The following is a 27252-nucleotide window of genomic DNA, read 5'->3' on the forward strand; positions in this document are numbered from 1 at the left end:
GTTTCCGAGATGGTTACTGTTTGTAGAAGTCATCTTTCTTCTCCAACAGTGACCTCACAGATTGCAGTCAACAGGTAACCAACCACTACAACACCAGAGTCTTCAGTAGCATACGCGGTAGAATAGTACTGACAGAGAAATAATATCTCTTTCCTCTGAAAGTAGCAGAACAGTTTCTTTTCAAATAAAAAAAGCCCTCATAATGGTGTGAAAAGGAGCCCACAAGGCAGTAGTTTTTACTTTGCACTTCAGGAAGAGAGAAAGTTGGTAACGAGAATGTAAAACGCTGGTAGATGAACAAGAGATATTTCTAGTTGATAGGAGACCTGAAGGCAAACTGAGGTTGTTGCTTTAATTAGCTTGAGTAGGAATTAATTAAAAGGAAATTGGTCATTAGACCTGTCTGGAGACATGAATGGATGTTTCCACCGATGGAGGAACAAGGACCATCAGTTTGCCACATATCAGTTCCAGTATAGCTCTCACAAAGCACTTTGGAAGGTCAAAATATATTTTCTAAATATACAGGATAGTGTGTTGTGCTTGCAAGCCAGCCCATCAGTGTTTTTAAAATATCATTGTACTCTAGGATTATTGTCTATGATTACTGTTTTTCTGAACATTCTGATTATTAACATCACAGTGTTTGAGAGGAGAAGAAAGGAAAATAGAGGAGAGAAGAGGAGAAAGGGGACTTCCAGGAAGATGGCGACGGAGTGACACATACCAGAGGGACTCCGCAGAATTCAGCCCAGGAGAGTTGCTTAGAGGAAACTTCAACGCTGCTGGAATGTAGGAGGAGCATCATAAAAATAATTAGGTACAGACCCATGGGGTTTTGAAAGGCTGGGGGATTTTGGCTTACCTCAGTGGAAGGTGGCTGGGTCTTGACCTTGGCCCTGCCACTGTCTGCCAGAGCCAGGACCATTTGGAGCTGTTAGGAGGGGTTGGTCTCAACACAGTCACAGCTTGCTGCCACTGCCTCAGGGAAGGGACTAAACCTTCACAGCTCCATGGGCAGGGATCAGAGTTCAGCTACACTGTTGCTTTGTTTCATCTCTCTATTCCCAGACAGTCTTGGAGGTCTGCACAGGGGCTTTTTCTCAACTCAGGCACAGCATTCCACTTCCACCTGGTTTAAGGGGGGAAGGGGGTGGAAAGCAGGGACTAAACCCTTGCAGCTCCACAAGCTATATTGTTGCTTTTGTTTCCCTCTCTTTTCTATATCCCACACAGTCTAAGCATCTTACTTTTTAATTTTTTTCTTCTTCTTTGTCTCTTTCCTGCTTTCTCACACTCCACTGCTGACCTCCAGACTACTCCCCCAGCCTAGGGCATTTACACTTACAGCACACCCAGCTAAGTGAGCTCCACTCTGAGTAGCTAGGCTGAGGCTGTAGAAAGCCTTGCTGACCACCACCAGGAGATTTCCTGCCAAACTTCTTATATGGGGAATTCCTGCCTGTGTACCTGGGGTCATAAGGCAGCAAGGACAACACCTGTCAATATTCCAAGTGGCTTCAGGAACCTCTGCCCAAGCTCTGTAACATCAAAACAGGCAACCCACTAGCCTTCTGGGGCACTCCCCTGAGAGGGAAACCATAGGAGGATAAAGTCGTAGGTTAATTCCATAGTGAAATTAGCTGTAGGCAGTTTGAAGAAGCATTCATACAAGTCTCCCAGAGAGAGCCAGTGCTCTTTGACTCCCTGGAAAATGGCATCTATCTAACTGAGCAAAAGGAGAAAATCATGAGAGCAGCTAGGGAAAAACAAGCAATCACATATAAAGATTTCCAAATAGGAATATTCTCAGACCTATGAGCAGAAACTATGAAGAAGAGGAGAAAGTGGAGTAACATATTCCAAAAATGGAAGGAAAACAATGCAAACCCAAGAATACTCTACTCAGCCAAATTATCGATCAAGATAGATGGAGAAGTAAGAGTCTTCACAGACAAGGAAAATGCAAAGAATACAATAGAAGAAACCCAGCCCCACAAAGGCTCCTTGCCGACCCCGTACAGGCAGAAGAACAGCACTCACCAAGCATATATAAGAGACCACCACATAGAGCAACTTCACTCAGAGGGCAACAAAGAAAAAACAGACCCCAAGATAGCAATGGCTTAAGGATGGAAAGAAGTCAAGAATGACACACACACACGCACAACACACTGAGAAAGGAAAGTAGGAAAACACCCAACACAAAGGTCTAAGATGACATCACAGAGTACGCAGATGGAGATAATAACCTTGAATATAAATGACCTGAAATCAGGCATTAAAAGACTGAGACAAAGAATCACCAAGCATTGTAATCATATATTCTCTGAATGAGAGACCTGCTGAATACATCAAGCAAACACTCCAAAAGATGAAAAAAAGAAATCACAGCCTCAATAATTATAGTGGGGGACTTCAAGACACCACTCTCTGGCAAAGATAGACCACAGGAAAAGAAACTCAACAAGGAGGCTATAGCTCTAAAAACTACAATTAGACAATTTGACCTGATAGATATTTACAGAGCTTTTCATTCAAATACAAAATAACTTCAAATTCTTCTCAAGCCCACCCGGCACATATTCAAAGATACATCAGATGCTGGGGCATAAGATGAATCTACATAAAAATTTATGTAGCACATTATCATACAGAACTTTCTCTTTGAGCAGTGGGCCATAAGGCTGTAAATCAACAAAAGGAAGACAAAGAAACCAAGCGCGAACAATTGGAGGATGAATAGCTCTACTGCAAAAGGAGTGCATACTGGCACAGACCAGAAATGAAATTAGGAAATTTCTAGAAACCAATGAGAATGAGCACACAACGTACCAAAACTTGTGGGACACACCAATGACAGTTATCAGAGGAAGTTTCATAGCAATACATGCACACCTGAGAAAGAAAGAGAGACACATGACTGCTATGCTGGTACAAAATTTACAACTAGAGCAGAGTCAGCAGGACAATTTTACTAATAGAAAAAGAAAAGAAATAATAAAAATCAGGGCTGAGATTCAGGAGAGTGAAAATAAGAAAACGATGGAAAAAAATAATGCTGCTAAAAGTTGGTTCTTTGAAAGGATAAACAGAATTGACAGCCCACTGGCAAACCTAACCAAAGAAAGGAGGGAACACATTTCAATAACAAGAATAAGGGATGAAAGAGGGGACATTACAACAGACTCTAATGAAATCAAAAGGATAGTTACAAAGTACTATGAAGGCTTGCACTCCAATGAAGTCAACAATTTGGAAGACATGCACAAATTCTTGGAAAAACAATCCCTCCCTAGACTATCCTCGATGGACATCAAGGATCTCAACAGACCATAGACCTGTACCAATAGAAGAAAGCAAGGTTATGGAGGGATTATCAACAAAAAAATTACTTGGACCAGATGGCTACACTGAAGAGTTCTACCAAGCATTTAGGGAAGAACTACCACCAATCATACACAAACTCAGAACATAGAAAAAGACAGCAAACTCCAGAAATCTTTCTATGAAGGTAGAATAACGCTGATACCCAAACCAGGCAAGGATCCCACAAGAATCGAGAACTACAGACTAATAACCCTAATGAAAATCGATGCATTAATCCTTTACAAAATACTACCCAACAGAATACAAAGGTATATAAAACAAATAATTCACCGTGACCAAGTAGGATCCATACCACGGATGCAGGGATGGTTCAACATACGAAAGACCATTGGTATTATTCATCACATTGACATAAAAACTATTAAGAACCACATGATAATATCGATAGACACAGAAAAAGCATTTGACAACATCCAACACCAGTTCCTTTTTAAGACACTTGAGATGATAGGAATGGAAGAAAAATTCCTCAAGACAATACAAGCTATATATGAAAAACCAGCAGCCAATGTGGTAGTCAATGGAGAAAAGGCTAACACAATCCCACTGAAAAAGGGGACCAGAGAAGGATGCCCTTATTTAATATCATGCTGGAGATTTTAGCAAAGAAAAGACATAAGAGGTATTCCCCTGGGGAAGGAATAGGTGAAACTCTTGTTATTTGCAAATGATATGATTTTATGCATGGAAATCTTAACAGTTCCACAAGGGGAGTACTGGAAGCAATAGAGGAGTTTGGCAGAGTGGCAGGATACTAAGAGCGACCTAAACAAATGGAAGAATATCCCATGCTCATGGTTTGGAAGACTCAGTATAGTCAAGAAGTCAGTTCTGCCAAAGGCACTATATAAATTTAAAGCAATCTCAATACAATTGCCTTCATCTTTCTTTAAAGAAATGGAAAAATTGATTACCAACTTCTCATGGAGAGGGAAGAAGCCCAGAATCAGCAGAGAACTCCTCAAGAAGAAGGACACAGTGGGAGGGGCTGCTTTACCTGACTTTAGTAGCATATACTATACAGCCAGAGTTGTCAAAACCACATGGTATTGGTACAGCGACAGATACTCAGACCAATGGAAAAGAACTAAAACCCCAGAAATAAAATCATCAGCACACAGACAACTGATCTTTCATAAGGGCCCCAAAAATAACACATGGGAAGCAGATGCCCTCTTTAACAAGTAGTGCTGGAAAAAAATGGGTATTTACCTGCAGAAAAATGAAGCAAGACCCTTATCTTACTCCATGCACAAGAATAAACTCAAGGTAGATCACAGACCTTGAAGTTAAACCCCAAACTATTAGGGCCATCAGTGAGGGAATTGGGACCAACTTGAGAACCTTGGCACAGGGAATACATAGGCTATCAGAAACAGGGAAGGACACAAACACAGAGGAGGCACAAATTGACAAATGGGATATACTGAAGACAAAATGCCTGTGTACATCAAAAGAGTTCACCAAGAGAGTAAAAAGAGAGTCCACGGACTAGGAAAACATCTTTAACAATGACACATCAGACAAAAGCCTTATTACTAAAATCTACAATACTCTGCTAGCTTCCAAAAAGAAAAAAAACTAATTGACCCCTTGAGAGTTTGGCAAAGGACTTGAACAGAAGTTTCCCAAGGGCAGAAATCCTAGTGGCCAACAAACATATGAGAAAATGTTCCTGATCTCTAGCCATAAGAGAAATGCAAATTAAAACAACAATGAGGTACCACCTGACACCCTCAAAGGTAGCCCAATTCAAAAAATCAGAAAGCAACAAGTGTTGGAGAGGCTGTGGGGAGACAGGAACTCTCATCCACTGCTGGTGCACTTGTAAATATGTACAGCCACTATGGAAATCAATGTGGCGATATCTAAAACAGATGGAAATCAAGTTACCATGCGACCCAGCAATTCCCCTACTGAGCATATACCCAGAAGAGGCAAGAAACAAGCCAAGGCCAGACATCTGTGCTCCAGTGTTCATTGAGGCACAGTTCACAATTTCAAGGAGTTAGAAGCAACCCAAATTTCCATCAACTGATGTTTGGATTAAAAATCTGTGGTGTATACATACAATGGAGTACGACATATTGCTAAAAAGCATTGTTGAACATATGAAGCACATTGCTGTATGAGAAGAACTGGAGGAAATCATGCTTATCGAAGTAAGCCAAGCACAAAATGACAAGTACAACATGAGTCTGTTGAGGAAAGCTTTTTAAAAAAATGTAAAAAGCACATAGGGAAAAAGATACTGTTTACAAACATTCCTGGGGTTAGGACCAGGTAATATGTCAGGGGCTAGACTGTATACAGGGATACACATGGTAGACAACTAGAAAGGAGGTGGGGAAAGGACAAAATAATAATAAAAAAGGGTAGCGGGGCCACAGGGCACTAACCCACCCAAGGGGGAGAGTATTACCTATATATCCACAGGGAGAGGGATCAGACTTCCACCTCGTGCTCCAAGATGTGAATGCAACACGCTGGCATGGAATTGGGTACCAGTGGAGAGATTTAGGGGGCCGGCCCCAAGCCCAACTTCTAAGTGGACACCTGCCCCTCCCCCAGAATAATTTATTTCAAAAGATGGCATTGAATCTGCAGCTCTGGGAGAGGGACATATCTGATCAGAGCACAAGGGAGCAGATGAAGGGGGAGGAGGAGAGAGTGGAGCACATTCTGGCCCACTAGGCCTTGGGGATGATGTTCCCAATTAGAACAGCCAGTCCACAGAGAAGACCACATGGCCGGCCTCACTATGAGACATGACGTCCCTCACTGATCCATAGCCCTACAGGGAACAACACCGGAGAAACAGTGTGGGAATTGCACCCGATCTGATCTCACCACACCGAGGCAAAACACTAAAGGGGTGCAACAGAACAGCAAGGGAATGGAGTGGCAAGGTACCCCGGGAATGCTGAAGGTGGACTTTCGGGTCAGGGCATGGTGCCCCAACAGACTGGACTGAAAACACTCCTAAAGGCCAACAAACAGCCATTGAACTAACTACAAGCTTTTCTTTCTTGTGTTTTGTTTTGTGTTTTGTCATTGTTTTTTTTTGTATATTGTTGCTCAGTTTTGCTCTGTCTTGTTTTTGTGCGTGTTATTATAACCACAGGCCTGTCTAAATATGATAGGCTGGATGAACAATCTGGAGGAGAAAACAATGGGACTGACAGTTCCAGGGGGACATGGGAGAGGGGGAGGAGGGGGGAAATGTAGTGGTGTTATCAAACTCAGGGACAAGGGAACAAGTGATTCAAATCGGTGGTGAGGAGGGTGTGGGAGGCCTGGTAAGGCATCATCAAGGGTAATGGAACAAAGAGGAACTGCTGAAACTCTGGTGGGAACTGAGCATGTTTGTGGGATAGGAGGAAAGTCAAGGGAAATAGAGGGAAGAGGTGGGAGGCAAAGGGCATTTATAGCGGTCTAGATAAAGACATGTACATATGCGAATATATTTATATATGTACATGGGGAAAAAGATCTATGTGCGTATATTTATAGGTTTGGTATTAAGGTAGCACAAGGACATTGGGCCCCCACTCAAGTACTCCATCAATGCAAGAATACTTTCTTCTATTATATTGGCATTCTATGAGGCTCACCTTCCTGACACACTGCAGAAGACAAAGCGGGTGCATAAGCAAATGTGAAGAAAGCTGATGGTGCCCGCTGTCAAAATATATAGCGTCTGGGGTCTTAAAGGCTTTATGGTAAACATCGACCATCTAGCTCAGAAGCAACAAAGTCCACATGGAAGAAGCATACCAGCCTGTGTGATCACGAGGTGCCGAAGGGATCAGTTATCAGGCATCAAAGAACAAAAAATCATATCATTGTGTGCTCACCTCCATGATACGATTGCTGAAGACAAATGGGTGCATAAGCAAATGTGGTGAAGAAAGTTGATGGTGCCCGGCTATCAAAACGTCTGGGGTCGTAAAGGCTTGAAGGTAAACAAGCAGCTATCTAGCTCAGAAGCAACAAAGCCCACATGGAAGAAGCACACCAGCCTGTGAGATCACAAGGTGTTGAAGGGATCAGGTATCAGGCACCATAAGAACAAAAAATCTTACCATAGTGAATGAGGGGAGGGAGTGTGGAGTAGAGACCCAAAGTCCATTTGTTAGCCACTTGATATCCCCTTACAGAAGGGTTTCAGGAAGGAGATGAGCCAGACAGTGTGCGATGTAGCAATGACGAAGAATACAACTTTCCTCAAGTTCGTAAATGCTTCTTCTTAGCACCCCCCCCCCCCACTATCATGATCCAAATTCTACCTTACAAATCTGGGTAGACCAGCGGGTATACACTGGTACAAATAGGAAATGGAAACAGGGAATTCAGGGCGGATGATCCCTTAAGGACCAATGGAGTAAGTGGAGATACTGGGAGGCTAGAGGGTGGGTGGGTGAGTTTGAAAGGGGGAACGGATTACAAGGATCTACATGTAACCTCCTCCCTGGGGGACAGACAACAGAAAAGTGGGTGAAGGCAGACATCTGACAGGGAAAGATATGACAAAATAATAATTTATGAATTATCAAGGGTTCATGAGGGAAGGAAGAAGAAGGGAGAAAATGAGTGGATGCCAGGTGCTTATGTGGAGATCAAAAGTTTTGAGAATGGTGAGAGCGATGAATGTACAAATGTGCTTTACACAATTGATGCATGTATGGATTGTGATAAGAGTTGCATTATTAATAAAATGATAAAAAAAGAGAAATGACAGGAAGTAGGGAAGGGGCAGGAGATGGGGGAAGAGGGAGAGAGTAAAGTAGAGGAGAGGAGAAATTGAAATGTGGTGTGAATAGACTCACTTGTAGTTGCTGAGGCTAGATCACAAAGATGCTTCTTTGTAGTTTATTTCCCCATCAATGAGATAAATACAGTTTTTTCTCTCCGTTTCACATGTAAAGTTTTTATGACAAGTTTTACTTGTAATGGAGCTTCCATTTTATGATTAGTCAATAACTTGTTCCCAGAAGTACCCTATTGGCAGTGTTAGCTTTACTGCTACCAAGATTAATAAAATTGACATCTTGTTTTATTAGAGGGGTTTTGATATAATAATCAAATAGCAAAACCTATGCATCCATTGTTTTCTGCCAGGAAGTTTAGAAAAGCTATTCCTAAAATGTATTGATTCATTGATTATGAAGAATCAGTGAAGGCATTAAAAGAATAAATGTGTGTTTTTATGGTTGTAGTTGATGACAGTAGGATTCCTTGGTCTGGGATTTGTAGGTCCCACTGCTTATTTCTTATGTGCTCTTAATGTCTTAAAATTTTCACAGAATTATTTGTGTGCATCACAACAATAGTTGTCACACTTCCCATTGCTGCCTTATGGGCTTAGGTTTATTGATTAAACTTTGTAGAAAAACATTTAAGTTGCCAAACTTGATCTTTCAAATGATTATTGAGCTAATTAAAGTCTAATTATATACATTTTAATTATATACCCACATTTGCTGAAAATTGTACATTCCTATTTTTCATTAGAAGACTAGGCTGGCTAGCCTGTGTGATAATGAGGTGTCGTAGGGACTGGGTAACAAGTATCAGAAGACCCATAACAAACAAACAAAAAAACAATCACCATTTTGTTGAGAAAGAGGGTGGCCAGAGCAGAGACCTAAAGCCCATGTGTAGGCAATGGGACATCTCTTATAGAGGGGTCACAGGGCAGGAATGAGTCAACCAGGGTGCAGTATAGCACTGATGAAACACACAATATTCCTCTGGTTCCTTGAGGCTTCCTCAACCCCAATATCATGACCTGAGTTCTGCCTTTCACTGCGGGCTAGACCAGAGCATGTGCACAGGTACAGATAAGAGATAAGAGCTCAGGACACATGGGATCCAGGAACAGGAATGGGAGTAGCAATACTAGGAGGGTAAAGGAGAGGTGGGGAGAGGAAAGGGAGGGAACCTATCACAACAATGGACACATAACTACACCACCACCCCCCTTTCCCAGGGGGATGAACAACAGAAACCGTGGGGGAAGGAAGACAGTGGTCAGTGTAAGATATGAAAATAATAATAATTTAACAAGGGATCATGAGGGGGGGAGGGGAAAAAAGGAGCTGATACCAAGGACTCAATAGAAAGTAAATGTCTAGAAAAGAATGATGGCAAAGATGTAGAATATACTTGATACAATTGATGTATGGATTGTTATGAGTCGTAAGAGTCCCCAATAAAATGATCTTATAATAATAAATAAAAATAATAAAGACTAGTAGGCTGAAGGTTCCAACCCACCAGTTACTCCTTTGAAGAAAGATGAGGTCTGTTGGCTCCCATAAAGATTTCTGGTTTCCACTTACGTTTGCCCTCCCTCAGATAGGACCCATGCAGCTACCATGCCTTGTGGGACCGCTTAGCTCCTAGGTGCCTGGGGTTTGCATTCTCACCTTCTTCTGGAAAATTGGGGTATATTTGCAAAAATTCCCCCAGACTTGAGGGACTTTGACAGCTATTTTATTTGTCCTCTCAGCCCCCACTGCCATCTATTTCATTCTTTTTCTTTAAAAAAAATATTTTTCCCACTTCATTCTTAAAGAGCCAGGTCTTCTTTTCACAATCTATTGTAAAGCCCCTCCTCCTGCTGGGGGAACCTGGCCTGGGCCATTGGGACTGAAGAAAGAAATCAAGCTGAATTTGGGTTTCAAGTATCTGTTTTGTTTGGAGCCCCTAGGGACTCTGGGTTCTTCCAGGGTCTTGTCAGCTGAACTTGGAATGACGGTAGGGGACCAGGAGTCTTGCTGTCTGTTTTCTGTTTCTTGCAATAGTTGGCACTTTATTGCTTGGCTGAAAGCAGAGAATACCAGAAAGATGTTTACTTTCATTTTATTGGCTATGGAAAGGCCAATTGTGGGTCGAGTGTTGGGCTGCTAACCACTAGGTTATCAGTTCAAACCCACCAGTTGCTCCATGAGATAAAGATAGAGTTGTCTCCTTCTGTAAGTATTTATAGTTCATAAACTCTATATAGGGTCACTATAAGTCACAAGTGACTGGAGAGTAGTGGATCACTGCCATTATATTCCATGATAAATGGGAATTCCGATTTATGGGTAGCATAAGACAAAGAAACATTACTAAGGATTCTGTCTGTTCTGGCACCAGAGGAGGTCCACGAGGGATTGACATCATGAATTACCACACTGGGGGACAACTCTTGGAACACCACAGACACTACAATGTTCTTATACTCAGAGAGCCTACCTACAGGAAGAAACAGAAAGAATCGAGAATTCTCATATGAACACAAAGATAAAATTAACAGGTCTAATTTCCAGACTAGGAGTCCTTGGTGGCTAATTAAAAGACTGGCAGTTCAAACTCACCCAGCAATTCCATTGGAGAAAGCCCTAGACATCTGCTCCCGTGATAATTGCAGTCTAGACAACCCTGTGAGGATGTTCTATGCTTCCCTATGGGATTGCTATGGACAGCACCTACCAAGAAGAATGTTCAGCATCCCAAGAAAAGTCCAGCGATCTCCTTCTGAAAAATTAGCCAGCGCAAAGCCTTTGGCTCACAGCTCTCCAATTCCATAATTCATGTTGTCACCACAAGTCTAGGACTAACATGATGGCAGAGGAAATCTGATGAGCAACCTGCAATAGACAGATGACACAACCTTCCTCATCTTGCTTCCTGTTCCTCAGCTTCCGCAGCTCCAGGAGTCAGGAGGAGCCTCTGGCCTGATGGATTGACACCATGGCTGTGACAATGGATTCAAACATAACAACAGTTGTGTAGATGGTATGGGGATGGGCAGTGTTTCGTTTAATTGTACATAAGGTCACTATGAGTTGGAACCAATTTGATGTGCCATCACCTAGCATTGCCTCAATGGCAGTGGTTTCATTTTGGGTTTTGAATACTGTGACCTAGCGAGGTTAAATGTCTGTTTTAATGTGCAATTATGTTGTGGTATTGATTACTACCATTTTGTTAAAGGTTTTGCTGGGCCATTATAAAATTTTTTATATAGAACTTTCTGTAACCAGATGGAAGAATCTCTTAAATTTTTTTAACAAAGAGAAATGTTAATATCTTTAGTATTAAGTCCCATTAATATATTTTTATGTTAAAAATCTCTAAGGATATTGTCTGGGGAAGCCAGCCCCTAACACATCATTACGGGTCCGGTAGGCGCAATTGTACAGCGATAATAAGTAAGGATCATAGTAAAGTTATAGAGAACATGAGAGATAGAAGTAAAGTATTGAAATAAATGGAGTCAGTCACGATCCATGGCAGCAGGCTCACCTCAGCCCCACCTGATGGTCCACGTGGAGGGAGAGAGAGATATTTAATGCTAGCCCAGGCTTTTTATATTCTCTGGGGACATGCAAGCCCCCTAATTACAGGTGAGGACATACGTCACAGAAAGGGGTTGTGCTATGGGTAATACAGTAACGAGAAGGGGTGGTCTAGGAACATGTGTGCAATAGGGAGAGGAGGGATTGGGGGCATACATGCGACAAGATGGGTGGATCATAGATATAGGATGGCAACTTAACTTTGGATGTCACAGAGCCAGTTTGGCCTGTTTCCTGACTCAACTGATAGAGATCATTATTGGTAGGGTGTGAACCTTGGTTGCAGGCCTCTAGGAGGAATAGTTTATTGTCCCCAGTAGCAGGGAGTGAGGCCTGCCATAGAGTCTGGTTGACTAACTGCCCTAGAGGCTTACCCTGTAGTCTGGTTGACTAACTGCCCTAGAGGCCTATCCTGTAGTCTGGTGACTAATCGCCCTCAGGGAGGATGCCTGTGAGCATCTGACCTCCCCCACAGGATATTTAATTTCTAGATATTTAAGTTATACATTTTATATCATTTTCTTCTTGATGTTTAGAATCATTGTTGCCTATAGTCTCTAGCCTACCCAAAGATCCACCTTAATATTAAAAAATTTTTTTGAGATGGTTCTGAAGAGCTCTTCTGTCTATTCATGAATGAACTCTCCAGTGAAGGAACCATTTCCTTTTAAAGGGGAACTTAGGTGTAGCTTACAAACTCTTAAAAACCTGCAGATATTGGATCACAAAGGTCAAGTAAGCTTTGTAAAAAGTCAAGTGAGCTTTGTGAAAAATAGTATTATGTTGAATGAAAGCCTGATTAACTTTAATATTTTACCTTGATATCTTTTGGTAACTTGATCATGAAAGGAGCATGAATTGCTCCACTTGGTATTTTTTGTTTTAAAAAAAAGATTTACTAAATATACAAGGTCTTTGCTTCAAACTTCAATTTTTCATTCCCCCCCCCCCCCACAAATCCTTCCGTACATCTTCTGATAATAAAAATCAAAGATCTGACTGAGAATTGCTTAAAATATGAGTTTAACTTTGTCAAATAACAAGACACCCAGAGGCAGTTACCCATGTAGCATCAGTAACTCAAGGATGTCATCAAACACTATAGTCTCACTTCCCCAACCTGGGTAACTTTCCCCTCAACTTTATGGTTTCAGTCAAATTGTGGAATCAATTTTGTCTAATACTAAGTACATTTTAAAATTTTGGTATCATTTCTCCTTTAGGAAAACAATGAATATCCAGTGAAGTGATGGATAATTTCAGAGAAACCTATGTCAAGAAGGTATTTTGAAGTCAATGATTATTTTCTCCTTTTATACATCCTTTCAATTTCTTTTAATATAAACTTAATTTATAGGCCTTACCAATTGGAAAGCCAGCTGCCAATATCTAGATTAGTAGTGTACCTTCAAGGCTGAAAAAAAAAATCAATTTTGGATCTGAATAAAGCCATGAAATGAGGTGATTATGGTCCAAGATTGAATAATTATGAGTAACATGTCTCACAACATCCTAGAAATACTATGTGGAGATCCCCATCCTCAATAGGCATGAAACCTCTAATTTGATAGTGTGGGAGAATCATTTTTGACACGCCTCTGTTTAATTCTTTGCTCTTGGAGTTATGCTTGTTGCTCTTGTTCTTTTAAACAATCACATTTAAAGAAAGAGCCAAAACCTTCACACTTCGTCAGAAAGGACTAAATTTAATGCTTACCTAACTGAATGTCTTTAGCAAAGGTCTTAGGTACCATAGTGCTCAGGAGACAGTCATGAGAGGCTCATGCTCAAACTGCGTGGTTTTTGACATGTGTATATTTCAACCCTGTTCAGGCTAGGGATTGAGTTCAGTTTCTTACTTCAGCCATTTTTTGGGGGAATAGTTTTAACAGGCTGAGCCCTTTCCCTCATCACTGAATAAAGTACTCTGAAAATTAAAAAATTTGTGGATTAATCAGAGATCTTTTAGTTGATTTAGTCCTTTTCAAAATTATTAGATAAAATGGGAATTTACTGACTTCCTTAGAAAGTCTAAATATAGCCGTAGTTACAACCGAAGTGTCACCCAGAGCTCTCAGTCTTATCAGGGTTAACATTTTCTCTGAGTTGCCTGTACTTTCGGCAGCATTACTGCACTTACAGGACAGCTCAGTTGTGTAGTGCAGTCCTAACATTGACAGGTCTTGATCCCTTTAGTAACTTAAGCAGGAAGAATGCATTCCATACATTCCCAATTTTTTAAAATCAAGATTGGACTCACAATGAAACCTTTAATGAAATCAGGTCGAATGCCTATCTTTGAATCAATCATTGTAGTCATTGAATTGAGTATAGGATGCACATCCTCCTGAACCATGTGGGTAGGCCATTTTTACCTTCCAATCCAAATTATGGTATATGGATGCAAGATGACAGACGAGGGTTTCAAAGAACACTCAGTGAACTGTTCTCAGAATTGAAAAGGAGCTGGGGCAATGCTTGCTGGGCAGTCAGATTCCAAGGAACATCTGCTTACATACGCATGCCCATGGGATCAGGTAACCTCTAATGCTGACCATCTGAAGGAAATGAGAGAATTTCTTCAAGGGTGTTTTATTTACTAATAATCACAGTTACCACATACAAGTAAAATTACAACTTGGTTTGTTGTTTGGAAATGTTTATTGTGGTTGGGAAAGGACAGCAAAGTTGTGGTATATTTGAATTACAATGAACAATATTTCTGGCCACCCATTGATTTTTTTTGTACATTTTATCACTAATAATATGTACAGAATGTTGCAGTATATAATTTACTGGTGTTTTCATCCTCAGAGGTTCACTCCCAAGTGCTCAATTTTATGATTTACTGTTCAAAATACTGTGGTAATAGGCTGAAACATTGTATCTTTCTGGGAGGAAGTTAATGGAAAATACATACAGGGGCTATAAAAAATTGAATTTTATGAACATAGTCCAAGAATTTGGTCAAGGTAATATGATGGAAAAGATAGATGGAGAAATCATCAGTGTGAGAAGAAGGATGCATTTAGAACTTGATATTATAGATAGGGATACAAAAGATAATGGTCACTCTACTCAAGCACTCCCTCAATGCACAAATACTTTCGTTTATTAAATTGGTACTCTATGATGCTCACTCTCCCTACACAACTGCTGAAGCCAAAGTGGGTGAACAAGTAAATGTGGTGAAGAAAGCTGATGGTGCCCGGCTATCAAAAGAGATAGTGACTGGGGTCTTAAAGGCTTGAAGATAAACAAGCGGCCATCTAGCTCAGAAGCAACAAAGCCCACATGGAAGAACACACCAGCCGGAGTGAGCAAGTGATCCCAAGGGATCAGTTATCAGGCATCAAAGAACAAAAAATCATCACATCATTGGCTGCACACCTCCATGATAGGATCGCTGAAGACAAATGGGTGCATAAGCAAATGTGGCGAAGAAAGCTGATGGTGCCCGGCTATCAAAAGAGATAGTGTCTGGGGTCTTAAAGGCTTGAAGATAAACAAGCGGCCATCTAGCTCAGAAGCAAAAAAGCCCACATGGAAGAAGCACACCGGCCAGTGCGATCATGAGGTGCCAAAGGGACCAGGTATAAGGCATCATGCAAAAAAAAAAAAAAAAGAATGTGTGTGTGTGTGTTTGTGTGTGTACATATATCACATTGAATGAAGGGGGAAGTGCAGAGTGGAGACCCAAGGCCCAAGTGTTGGCCACTGGAGATCCCCTCATAGAGGGGTTTAGGAGAGGAGATGGGTCAGTCAGGGTGCAAGGTAGTACCGACGAAGAGCACAGCTTTCCCCCAGATCCTGGATGCTTCCTCACCCCAACTACCATGATCCGAATTCTACTGTGCAGGGCTGGATAGGGCAGAGGTTGTACACTGGTACATATGACGGCTGGAGGCACAGGGAATCCAGGGTGGATGATACCTTCAGGGCCAAGGGTGTGAGGGGCGATGCTGGGAGAGTGGAGGGTGAGTGGGTTGGAAAGGGGGAACTGATTACAGGGATCCACATGTGACCTCTCCCCTGGGAGAGGGACGGCAGAGAAGTGGGGGAAGGGAGACTCTGGATAGAGCAAGATATGACAAAATAACGATGTATAAATTACAAAGGGCCCATGAGGGAGGGGGGAGCGGGGAGGGAGGGTAAAAAAAAAAAGAGGACCTGATGCAAAGGGCTTAAGTGGAGAGCAAGCTTTGAGAATGATTGGGGCGGGGAATGTATGGATGTGCTTTATACAATTGATGTATGTATATGTATGGATTGTGATAAGAGTTGTATGAGTCCCTAATAAAATGTAAAAAAAAGAAAAGGGAAAAGAAAAAAAAAGATAATGGTCACGTCAGTAATTAATGGATTTGAAGAGAAAAGAAATCACGAAGAAAAAAATGAAGAAGAGGAAAAATAAATTGTCAAAATGACAGTGAAAGGGCTTGCTGAAATTTTTCCCCTCTAATTGTGACAGACACATTCTATGTCAACTTGACCCTGTGTGAACATACACAGGTAGAGTCCAGCCTGTCAAACAGCCTGATGAGACCTTCCTGGGTGTGTGGCCTTTCTAGAGGAGAGACACCAGGACTTTTCCTTCTTTCTGGTGCTTTGCCTCTCTCCTCACTGAGGCTTCATTATGCCTGCCTCCAGAGGTGGCCCCATGTGGGCTGCCCAACCCTGAGAGCTATCTGAGCCTTGCCATGTTTCCACAAGTCTTGGATCCACACAACTCTGAACCCATCAGCCTCTGTTCTCTCTGCTTGCTGCTTCACCTTTCTGTGTCATTAGCATGCAGCCACATGAATCTGAAGAGGGTACCAGTTAGCATCGCATCTATGAACGTGAGTTAGACAAGGCTTGGTTGTCTTCTTGATATGAAATTACTTATTGAAATAAAGTTCTTCCTTATACATAGATATCACTGGTTTTGTTTCTCTAGACAGCCCAGCCTAACACACTAAACTGAATTAGGAGTTTTAGTTATTTGAAAACATGGACCCATCGCGAAGGCCCGGGCCGGATGTTGACGCGATGTGATATCTGCCCAGTGGTCTGAATGACAAAATGAAGAAATTCAATGAAGCATGGGTAAATAGCGGAAGTAACTATGACTCTCTTAAGGTAGCCAAATGCCTCCTCATCTAATTAGTGAGGCGCATGAATGGATGAACGAGATTCCTACTGTCCCTACTGACTATCCAGTGAAACCACAGCCAAGGGAACTGGCTTGGCGGAATCAGCAGGGAAAGAAGACCCTGTTGAGCTTGACTCTAGTCTGGCTCGGTGAAGAGACATGAGAGGTGTAGAATAAGTGGGAGGCCCCCGGCGTCTGTCCGTTTCCCCTAGAGGGGGGCGGGCGGGGTTCCACCGGTCAGCCGGTGAAATACCACTACTCTGATCGTTTTTTTCACTGACCCGGTGAGGGTGGGGGGGAGTGGGGGTGTGGGGGGTGAGCCTAGACGAGACCCGCTCCGGGGACAGTGCCAGGTGGGGAGTTTGACTGGGGCAGTACACCTGTCAAACGGTAACGCAGGTGTCCTAAGGCGAGCTCAGGGAGGACGGAAACCTCCCGTGGAGCAGGTGGGCAAAAGCTCGCTTGATCTTGATTTTCAGTATGAATACAGACCGTGAAAAAAACATGGACTCAAATGCTGATCCCTTTGCTAAAGTTGGTGGACAGCTTCAGGAAGCAGTGAGAAGTAACTATGAAATACTCAGATGTGAAGGAGAAAAAATGTACGAACCTTGTGGAAATTGACCTGGTGCTATCTCAAACAATTGGGAATAGAATTCCATATGGTCCAGCAATACCTCAGCTGAGTATATACCCTACAGAAGTAAGAGAAATAATGGAGTCTGTGCACGTCTGTGTTCATCGCAGCACTGTTCACATTAGCAAGAAGTTGGAAGCCGTCCATATGCTCATCGGTAGAAGAACTGGTAAAGAAACCTTGGTATATACACACAATGCAAGGCTGTATATTGCTAAAAACAATGATGAAACCACAAAGCACCTTATGACAAGGATGGACCAGGAGCTCATTGTGCTGAGTGATTTAATCATAAAAACACAAATATTGTAGAGAAGAGTACCATAAGGAGGAATACCAAGACAAACACTTGATTCCCAATGGGAACAGACTCTGACGGCTACCAAGGGGTGGGGGAGTACAAGAAGAGAAAGTAACAGACTAGATGGTTGATGAGCATTGACTCGGGTGAAATGGGGATTGCAGGACCACAGAGGAAGAAGAGAAAACAGAAGAGGTGGGGTAGAACACGAGGTAGAGAGAAGGACTGTGGATGAGTGGTTTAAACCATCGAGTGTTAAAAAGCTTCCCAGCTCAAAGGAAGGTGGAGAGCAGAGAAGTCATAATTCACTATCAGTAGTTTTCCACAAGAGTAGTAGACAGTGAAGACTCCTGGTCAAAGTCACAGACTGAACTCTGGAGTGCACACACCTCACCTACCAAGGACAGGTAAACTATGGAAAACCAGCCACTAGCAGAAGACTTTTCAGAAAGCCAGCCAGTGGTTGAAGTTCCACATTTAGCAGGGTGAAAACGTGAAGCCCTTCCCACAGCACCCTCGGATTAGCTAGGGCTGTTCAGTGTTCCATACTGAAGTTCCTCTTCAGTAAACTTCTCTGTTCCATTAAAAAAAAAGAAAAGAGAAGGATCACTTGGCAAACCTCATGAACTTGTTGAATAGAAACCTTGTCTCTAATCCTAGGACCAATCCAGCTGACCGGAACCTTCCAGGAGTGGAGTATTACCTTAGTGAAGCTGACAAAATGCCATCATTGCAACTCTTCTTCCTTGTGAACATACACTTTTATGATTTGTGTATTTTTAATGCATGGGCATTAAACCAAATATGCAATATTTTCCCAACTGTTTTACTGGCAAGTAATTTACATATCATACAATCCAATAGTTCAATCATTTAATCATATCAAAGAAAATTGTACAATCACCCCCACATCAATTTCAGAGGATCAGCCCCGCTCCTGCCCCATGTTTAAATCACCTTTAAGATGAGTTGTGCAATCACAATGTGTTCTACTGCTCCCTCCCCCTCCTGTCTTCATTATTTACTCCTGAAATCCCCGTTCCCTCCCCATCATTCACCCCACACCCCTGTATTCCCTCAATTCCCTTGTATCAGTTATTTTCATTATGTATCACTCCTCCTATGCTTAATAGTTGGGAGACCCAACAGAAAAATGGTAAAAAAACAAAACTGCACTAAGTTGGTAAAGATAAAACATAATAATGTACTGACAAAAATACAAATAATGCATAAGAAGCAAAAGACCCCCAATAACAGTGAAAAAGCCAGGTTCTGTCATGGTTCTCTCATGGAACCAGTAAGAGATACTTGTACCAGCACAAATTCAGGTCCTGTCTACAGGGTGGTCAACTAGTACTGAGTTTGATCCAACATAAGATGCCAATGCTCTTTGCCTGGCAGTAAGGTTGTTCCAGACTTGCCTGTGGCGAGAGCGGATCTGCCAGCGGCTCAGTCTGACTAGACACTCTGCAGGTGGTTTTGGGCTCCCACAGCCTCCCATAGCCCTCCACAAATTGGGAATTCATAATTTTTGCTCTGATGCTTTTCTCCTCACCAGATTCAAATTTTGTAATTGCCTCATTTGGATCACACAGGCTGGTGTGCTTCTTCCATGTGGACATAGTGACTCCTCACTTAGATGGCTGCTTGTTGGGATACAAACCCTTAACATTCCAGGCACTGTTTGTTTTTTTAATCATTTTATTGGGGACTCATACAACTCATCACAAGCCATACATGCATCCATTATGTCAAGTACATTTGTATATTTGTTTCCATCATCATTCTCAAAACATTTGCTTTCTACTTGAGCCCTTGGTATCAGCTCTTCATTCCGACCCCCCCCCACTCTCCCCCACCCTCCCTCTCCCATGAACCCTTGATAATTATATAAATCATTATTATTTTTTTCATTTCTTACACTGTCTGATGTCTCCCTTCACCCCCTTTTGTTGCCCGTCCCTGTGGGTTATATGGAGATCATTATGATCGGTTCCTCCTTTCTCCCTAACCTTCCCCTTCCCCTCCTGGTATCACTACTCTCATTATTCTTTCTGAGGGGTTTATCTGTCCTGTCTTCCCTGTGTTTCAAATTCTTATCTGTACCAGTGTATATACTTTGGTCTAGCTGGATTTGTAAGGTAGAATTGGGATCATAATAGTGGGTGGGTGGAGGGTGGAAGAAGAATTAAAGAACTAGAGGAAAATTGTATGTTTCATCGGTGCTATACTGCACCCTGACTGACTCATCTCCTCCCCGAGACCTTTCTGTAAAGGGATGTCTAGTTGCCTACAGATAGGCTTTGGGTCTCCCCTCCGTACTCCCTCTCATTCACAATGATATGATTTTTGTGTTCTTTGATGTCTATTACCTGATCCTATCAACACCACGTGATCACATATGCTGCTGTGCTTCTTCCATGTGGGCTTTGTTGCTTCTCAGCTAGATGGGCACTTGTTTATCTTCAAGCCTTTAAGATCCCAGACACTATACCTTTTGATAGCTGGGCACCATCAGCTTTCTTCACCACATTTGCTTATGCACCTGCTTTGTCTTCAGCGATCATGTCGAGAAGGTGAGCATTACGGAATGCCAGTTTAATAAAACAAAGTGTTCCTGCATTGAGGGAGTACTTGAGTAGAGGCCCAATTTCCATGTGTACCTTAATACTAAACCTATAAATATGTGCACATAGATCTATTTCCCCATCGTCATATATAAATATAGTTACACATGTACATGACTGTATTTAGACCTCTTTAAATGCCCTTTACCTCCTAGCTCTTTCCTCTATTTCCTTTTACTTTCCTCTTTTCCCATTATCATGCTCAGCCTTCATTTGGGTTTCAGTAATTGCTCTCAGTTATACTGCCCTTGATCAAGCCCTACCAGACCTCCTACACCCTCCTCGCCATTGATTTTGGATCACTTGTTCCGTTGTCCCTGGGTTTGTTAACATCCATTTCCTTTCTCCTGACTCCCCCTCTCCCATGTCCCCCTGGAGCTGTTGGTCCAGTTGTTTTCTCCTCCAGATTGTTAATCCTGCCTATTTTATCTAGATAGACCTGCAGAGATAATAATATACACAAAAACAAGACAGAAAAACAAAGCAACAAAATAGCAAACAAACAAACCAACAAAAAAAACCCACAACAACAAAAACCAACAACACAAAAAAAGAAAAGCCTGTAAAAAGTTCAAGGTCTGTTTGTTGACCTTTAGGAGTATAGTCTATTGAGTCTGATGGGGCACCACACCCTGGCCCCAAAATCTATTTTTGGTGTTCCTGGGGACTTTGTTGTTCTGTTCCACTTGCTGTTCTGTTGCATGCCCTTAGTGTTTTGCCTCAGCGTGGTGGGGTCAGATTGAGCACATTTCCCACACTGTGTCTCCAGTGTTGACCCTGTAGCACTATGGGTCAGTGAGGGATATCATCAGACACTGTTCTGAATGATAGCCAGGCACCATCAGCTTTCTTCACCACACTTTGCGGTAGCACCCTTATCTTTAATGTTTCTTTCATGAAGGTGAGTATAGAGCATGCCAATGATGTAAGAACTTATTGCTCTTAAATTGGAGCTAGGATTTAGTGTGAGTCCAAAATCCATTTCTGGATTTATGTCTTTTAAAAAATTTTCTGTAACTTGGGATATACATATACATATGTCATATGCATCATCATATCATTTCTATATACATATGATATATACATGTCACATCATTCCATAGCTTAATCATGTCAAATATAATTGTATAATTTCTTTCATAATCATACATATTTTCCAAAATATATTTTTCCTTTTTGGACTTTTTGATATCATATTCCTTTTATCTCCCCTACCCCTCTTCATCCCCCTCCTCCCGAACCCTTGTTATATTTTCTCTCCCTTTAAAAATATGGAATGCACCACGAATTTATGTCATCCTTATGCTGGGGCCATGCTAATCTTCTCTGTATCATTCCAATTTTAGTATATGTGCTGCCAAGGTGAGCACCATATATATAAATTTATGTGTAATGTTTCTAATCCCCAAAGACAAATAAAGATTGGATTTATAAAGATATTGATAATAAAAGACAATAATAATAACTTAAAATATGTTTACATACATCAGAATTAATTTATGTTGGAGTTGTCAGGACAGACACCTGTTGTAAGTAAGTACCTGTATATAAAAAATGAGATAGATTGACAGATAGCCACACCAGACTATTCAAATGCACCTGTGATCATCATGATGATGCTACAAGCCCCGGAAGCATTTTGTTGTCTTCTACTCAAAGTCACTGTTAGCTGGTGCTGAGTTGATGATAACTCATAGCCTAAAATTTTCTTAGGATAAGGAAACTATAAGTAAATATTTACAGATCTATATTATAGTAGACAAAAGGAGATTTACTGAAGGACAGAGGGGAGGCAGAAACACGCAAAAGCAAAATATCTAGAAAAATGGAAAGTTCTTCAGTTAGGGGAAAGGGGCCTCCTGTTAAATAGACGGAAACCATTTGTACTATTAGATTTTAATTGAGCCCGGCCTTCTGGAAAAATATTTCAAATATTTTGTTTTTCTTATATCCTGATAGCAAGAATAGTAAATAGGACAAAATTCCCTTTCTCACTTTGAGCCCATGGCAGTTATTGCTAACCCATCTTGGCTATTTCTCTGAGTCTGCATGTCACCTCAACATGTTCCTAGCAAGGTGCTCCAAACAGCCACCACCGTTTAATCAGAGTTGACATACCAAATTAAACCTATTTACTAACCTAGTCTTACATGCTCATTTTGACCAAGATGTACAGGATCTTGCCCTGGGATATACTGGTAGTATCCAGCATAGAATTTATCACCTTGATAACTAGATAAAATCAACCCAGGACAGAATTCAATCTATAAGCCATAGACTCTTTACTCATGAGCTCTAAGTTGTTACTCTAAGCGGTCTTGAAACAGTTGCATTACTTCATTCCAGGACCATGTCAGTCCTTTCTCTTTACAAGGGAATGGCATTCAATTGTCTGATTCTGGAAACTGCGCAGTGGTCATTAGAATCTTCTGATTCTAAAGTAAGTGAAGGCTGTTGAATGTGATTAATTTGAAGTTGATAGAAAGAGAATGTTACTCAAATGTCTATTTTTTTGTAAAAATGCTGATTAAATTTTGTAGAAGTTTTTATTTGATATTACAAAAACTTCCAGAAAAATAGAAGGCATAATGCTTTTAAATCAATATTTATTTAGTTAGAGAACAGAAAAATATGACGACCAAAGAAAGTCAAAATTACTGAGACAGCAAAAAAGAATGAAACAAAAAAACTACTAAAAGTAGTACTTTAACAAGTATTTTGTCTTATTATCTTCCTACCCCTACTTAAATGTTAATTTTAGGCAAATAGCTTTTGTCTCAAGATTTTCACCTCGAGTCATTAATGCTCCATTTCTTCTAATTTATACTTATTAGGTGATGTTTAAAAGGTATTAATTTGAAAAAAAAGGTATTGAACTCATTCTACACGTACATAAAAACCCATTTACTTTAGTGAAATTAATTTTAAAAATCAGGGTTCTATTGTAGGCATATTATCAGCAATAAACAGTACAAAATGTGCCATTTTTATAGGTATCTCTACAAATATACATTTTAATGAAAGAAGCAAAATTAAAATTTAGCTTTTCTACTTTTCAATAGAATTTTAAAATGGAAATTTATCAAATAGTTTTGAGGTACATTGACAAGCCTCCTTTCATTTGCAGTGGTGAAAATACAAACGTGAATTTACACAAAATAACTTAATGTTTATACCAGTGGGTAAAGTATAGCCTTACAGTAATGATGGGATGGGAGCCCTGATGGTTTAGTGGTTATGAGTTGGCCTGCAATCCTTATGGATGGTGGTTCAAAACCACCAGTAGCTCTAAGAGAGATAGACTGGGCTTTCTACTCCCATGAACAGTAACAATCTTGGTAATTCAAAGGGGATGGGGGATTGTCACTGAGTCAGCATTGACTAGATGACAGTGAATTTGGTATGGGTTGTTGGAAAGATAAGGTTAGAAGGGGACAGCATTTTCCTGAAGTGCATGGGTAGCAACTTTTATTCAGAAACCAGAGTGTTAAATAATATTAGAAAGCTGTTGTTAGCTTCCAGACTCATGGTGGTGACACCATGAATAATGGGATTGGAGAGCTGTGAGCCAAGGGTTTTGCGTTGGATAATTTCTCAGAAGGAGATTGCGGGGCTTTTCTTCGGAGGCTGAACATTCTTTTTGTTAGGTGCTGTCTATAGCAATCCCATAGGGTAGTGTAGAACTTCCTCACAGGGTTGTCTAGACTGTAATTATCATGGGAGCAGATGCCTAGGTATTTCTCCAATAGAATTGGGACCATCAGTCTTGTAATGAGCAACCAAGTGTTTAGCCATTGCGTAATCAGGTCTCCTAGTCTGGAAACTTAGACATTATAATTTTATGTATTGTGTACATGAGTATTTCTGATTCTTTATTTTTCTTCCTGTAGGTAGACTTTCTGAGTATAATAACATTGTCATGTCTGTAGTGTTCAGAGAGAAAGAAACGGTCGAAGTGGATGCTAGAAGAGACTTCCAAACTTGTTCTTGAAATCAGGGGTGCTAAAGCAAAGGAAGGAGTGATGATGCAGAAGAGCAGAATCCATCTGGCATAAGCAATGATATCTTTCATGAAAGTCCTCTTCTGAGTCTTGGTTGAATTTCTGGCAGTTGAGTGTTGATGTATGGCTACAATCGTTTTAAAAATTATCACCAGTAAAATTTTTACTTGTATGTGATATTAATATTTTTTGATAGTTTCCTCATTCTATTAGGTCACTTTTCTTTAAAGTAGGAACAAATATGGATCTCTTCCAGTTATTTGGCCAGGGACTTGATTTCCAAATTTGTTATCATAGAAACATAAGTTTGCTGCATCCGTTTGTTAAAACATTTTGATTGTTATCTATCCATTTCTAGAATCTTGTTTTTGGCAATGCCTACAGTGCAGATAAAATTTCTTCAATGCCATTGGTTCTTAATCTTGGAATAGTCGAACATCAAACAACTATTTTTAGTATAGTGATCTTGTATTCCTTTCTTTTAATGCTTTGTGCATCATTCAGTATTTTACCTATAGAATTCTTCAATATTGATAGTTGATGCTGTTTTGTTCTTTCCCCCCCAGTTCTGTCAGTTTAAGAAATGCTGGGTGTGTTCTTTGAGATTTCTAACTCTGGATAACTACCCATTTCATTATAATATTTAATATGTTTTCTCATGTGAATTATAACTTAATGGAAATAACACAAAAATCCTCATACTGGATCAATAACATCATAAGAAATGGAGAAAATATTGAAGTTGTCAAATGTTTTATTTTATGTGGATGCACAGCTATCGAGAAATCAAATGAAGTATTGTACAAAAACTACTTTAAAGAATTCATTAAGTGTTAAAGCAAAAAAAAAAGTGCTAAAGTGAGGGGGGGAAAGCCACATTGAGGACTAAGGTACACTTGGAAAAATCATAATCTTAGGCCAATTTCTTCACATGCACATGAAAGTTGGAAAATAAATAAGGAAGACTTAAGTAGAATCTATGCATTAGAATTATGGTGTCTGCAAAACGTATTGGATTTAGCATGGATTGAAAACAAACAAACAAATAGATCTTAGAAGGATGATCAGAATGTGCCGTAGAAATGGAGACAGTGAGACTTTGCTTCACAGGCTTGGAACATGTTATCAGGAGGTACCAGTCCCTGAAAAAGGGCATTATACTTGGCAAAGCAGAGAGTGAATGAACAAGAGATATATTGACATCGTGCCTGCACTAATGGGCTCAAACATAAAAACATTCGTGAGGATTTCATGCAGGTCCAGGCAGTGCTTCATCCTGTTTCACAAAGGATCATTACGACTCCGGACTAACTCAAAAGCATCTATGGCAGTTAGATTTTATGTCAACTTGCACCTGTGTGAACGTGTAGGGATGGGGACTAATCTGTCAATCAAGTCACATCCTGATTATACCTTCTTGACGGTGGGGCCACTTTATAAGACTGACCATGAGCAGAAAGGTGAAGCAGGAAACTGGGAGATTGCAGTCTGGTGAGCGTAAAGTCACATGGATCAAGGTTTGTAGGAGCATGCCAGTGTCCCCACAGCTTACAGGGTCTGCAGGCCTCTGCTCATGAGAGACAAAGGACCCAGGCAAGCAGGCAGGAGAGAAACAAGAGAGACCGGTGCGCCTCATTGTCTTTCCTGCACAAAGACCTTCCATACCCTCAAGGAGGCATCATCAGGTAGAGATGTTGAATCAGGAACCTCAGAAGAAAACTCTTGCTGCTAAGGTGCAATCATCAAGGCAAGTTAATGATCATCGTAAGCCCCCACTTATTTGGACATAGTCCAAGGAAATTTCATTTAATTATTGCATCAGGGCTGTGACCTGAGGACCATATTTCATCATACTTGAGGTATTTAGTTTATTGAGCCAACCTGGCCGATAAACACATGTGGGGTTAATTGAAGGGCGGAGGGATAAATGGCTCGGTGAGCCTCACCTTTCGAGTTCTCAGGTCACTTGCTTTGTGACGGTCAGACCTGGGTACAGCTGCTTTAGCCAGTTCCCTGCTTTAGCTGGCAAGGCTCACTACCTGCAAGACATCCCTGAGAAGAAAGCCGCATGGGTAGGTCCAGCCGTGTGGAGACTCCTGCCAGCGCTGAGATGCTTACACATTCACTGACTTGGCTTTCCTCCTGAAGTCGGCATCATTGCCTCTGTTTTGTGAGATGGAGGAGGACTTTGTGGATTGGTGTCAGACATATGGGTTAATGTTGGACTGTGGATTTGGGCAGCACTGGGTTGGGATGTTTTGTTTCTTTAAAAAAATTTTTATTTAATCATTTTATTGGGGACTCTTACAGCTCTTATAACAATCCATCGATCCATTGTTTCAAGCACATTTGTATATATGTTGTCATCATCATTTTCAAAACATTTTTTTCTACTTGAGTCCTTGCTATTAGCTCCTCATTTTCGCCCTGCCTCCATCACGAACACTGATAATTTATAAATTATTATTTTCTTATCTTTAAAAAATCATTTTATTAGGGACTCATCCAACTCTTATCACAATCCATACATACACCAATTGTGTGAAGCACATTTGTATATTCATTGCCCTCATCATTCTCAAAACATTTGCTCTCCACTTAAGCCCCTGGTATCAGCTCCTCATTTTCCCCCTCCCTCCCCACTCTCCCCTCTCTCATAAACCCTTGATGATTTATAAATTATTATTTTGTCCTATCTTGCACTGTCCGATGTCTCCCTTCACCCACGTTTCTGTTGTCCGTCCCCCAGGGAGGAAGTTGTATGTAGATCCTTGTAATCAGTTCCCCTTTTCCAACTCACCCTCTCCCTTC

At 41.0% G+C, this 27252-nt stretch overlaps 1 long non-coding RNA gene and 1 other non-coding gene across 2 annotated transcripts in view; one reads left to right on the plus strand and one right to left on the minus strand.

The window, feature by feature from the left end:
- LOC142443434 (uncharacterized) overlaps positions 1-27252 on the plus strand; it is a 344074-nt gene that overhangs the window by 146106 nt on the left and 170716 nt on the right. Inside the window, exons 3-4 of the long non-coding RNA XR_012783515.1 lie at positions 644-820; positions 12965-13023. This is a non-coding gene — a long non-coding RNA (uncharacterized LOC142443434). The remainder of the gene's footprint in view (positions 1-643; positions 821-12964; positions 13024-27252) is intronic.
- LOC142443993 (U6 spliceosomal RNA) lies at positions 21706-21810 on the minus strand. The gene has a single exon (XR_012783690.1). It is a non-coding gene; the product is annotated as a U6 spliceosomal RNA (small nuclear RNA).

Source organism: Tenrec ecaudatus, chromosome 3, assembly GCF_050624435.1.
Source record: "Tenrec ecaudatus isolate mTenEca1 chromosome 3, mTenEca1.hap1, whole genome shotgun sequence".
Taxonomy (NCBI): Eukaryota; Metazoa; Chordata; class Mammalia; order Afrosoricida; family Tenrecidae; genus Tenrec; species Tenrec ecaudatus.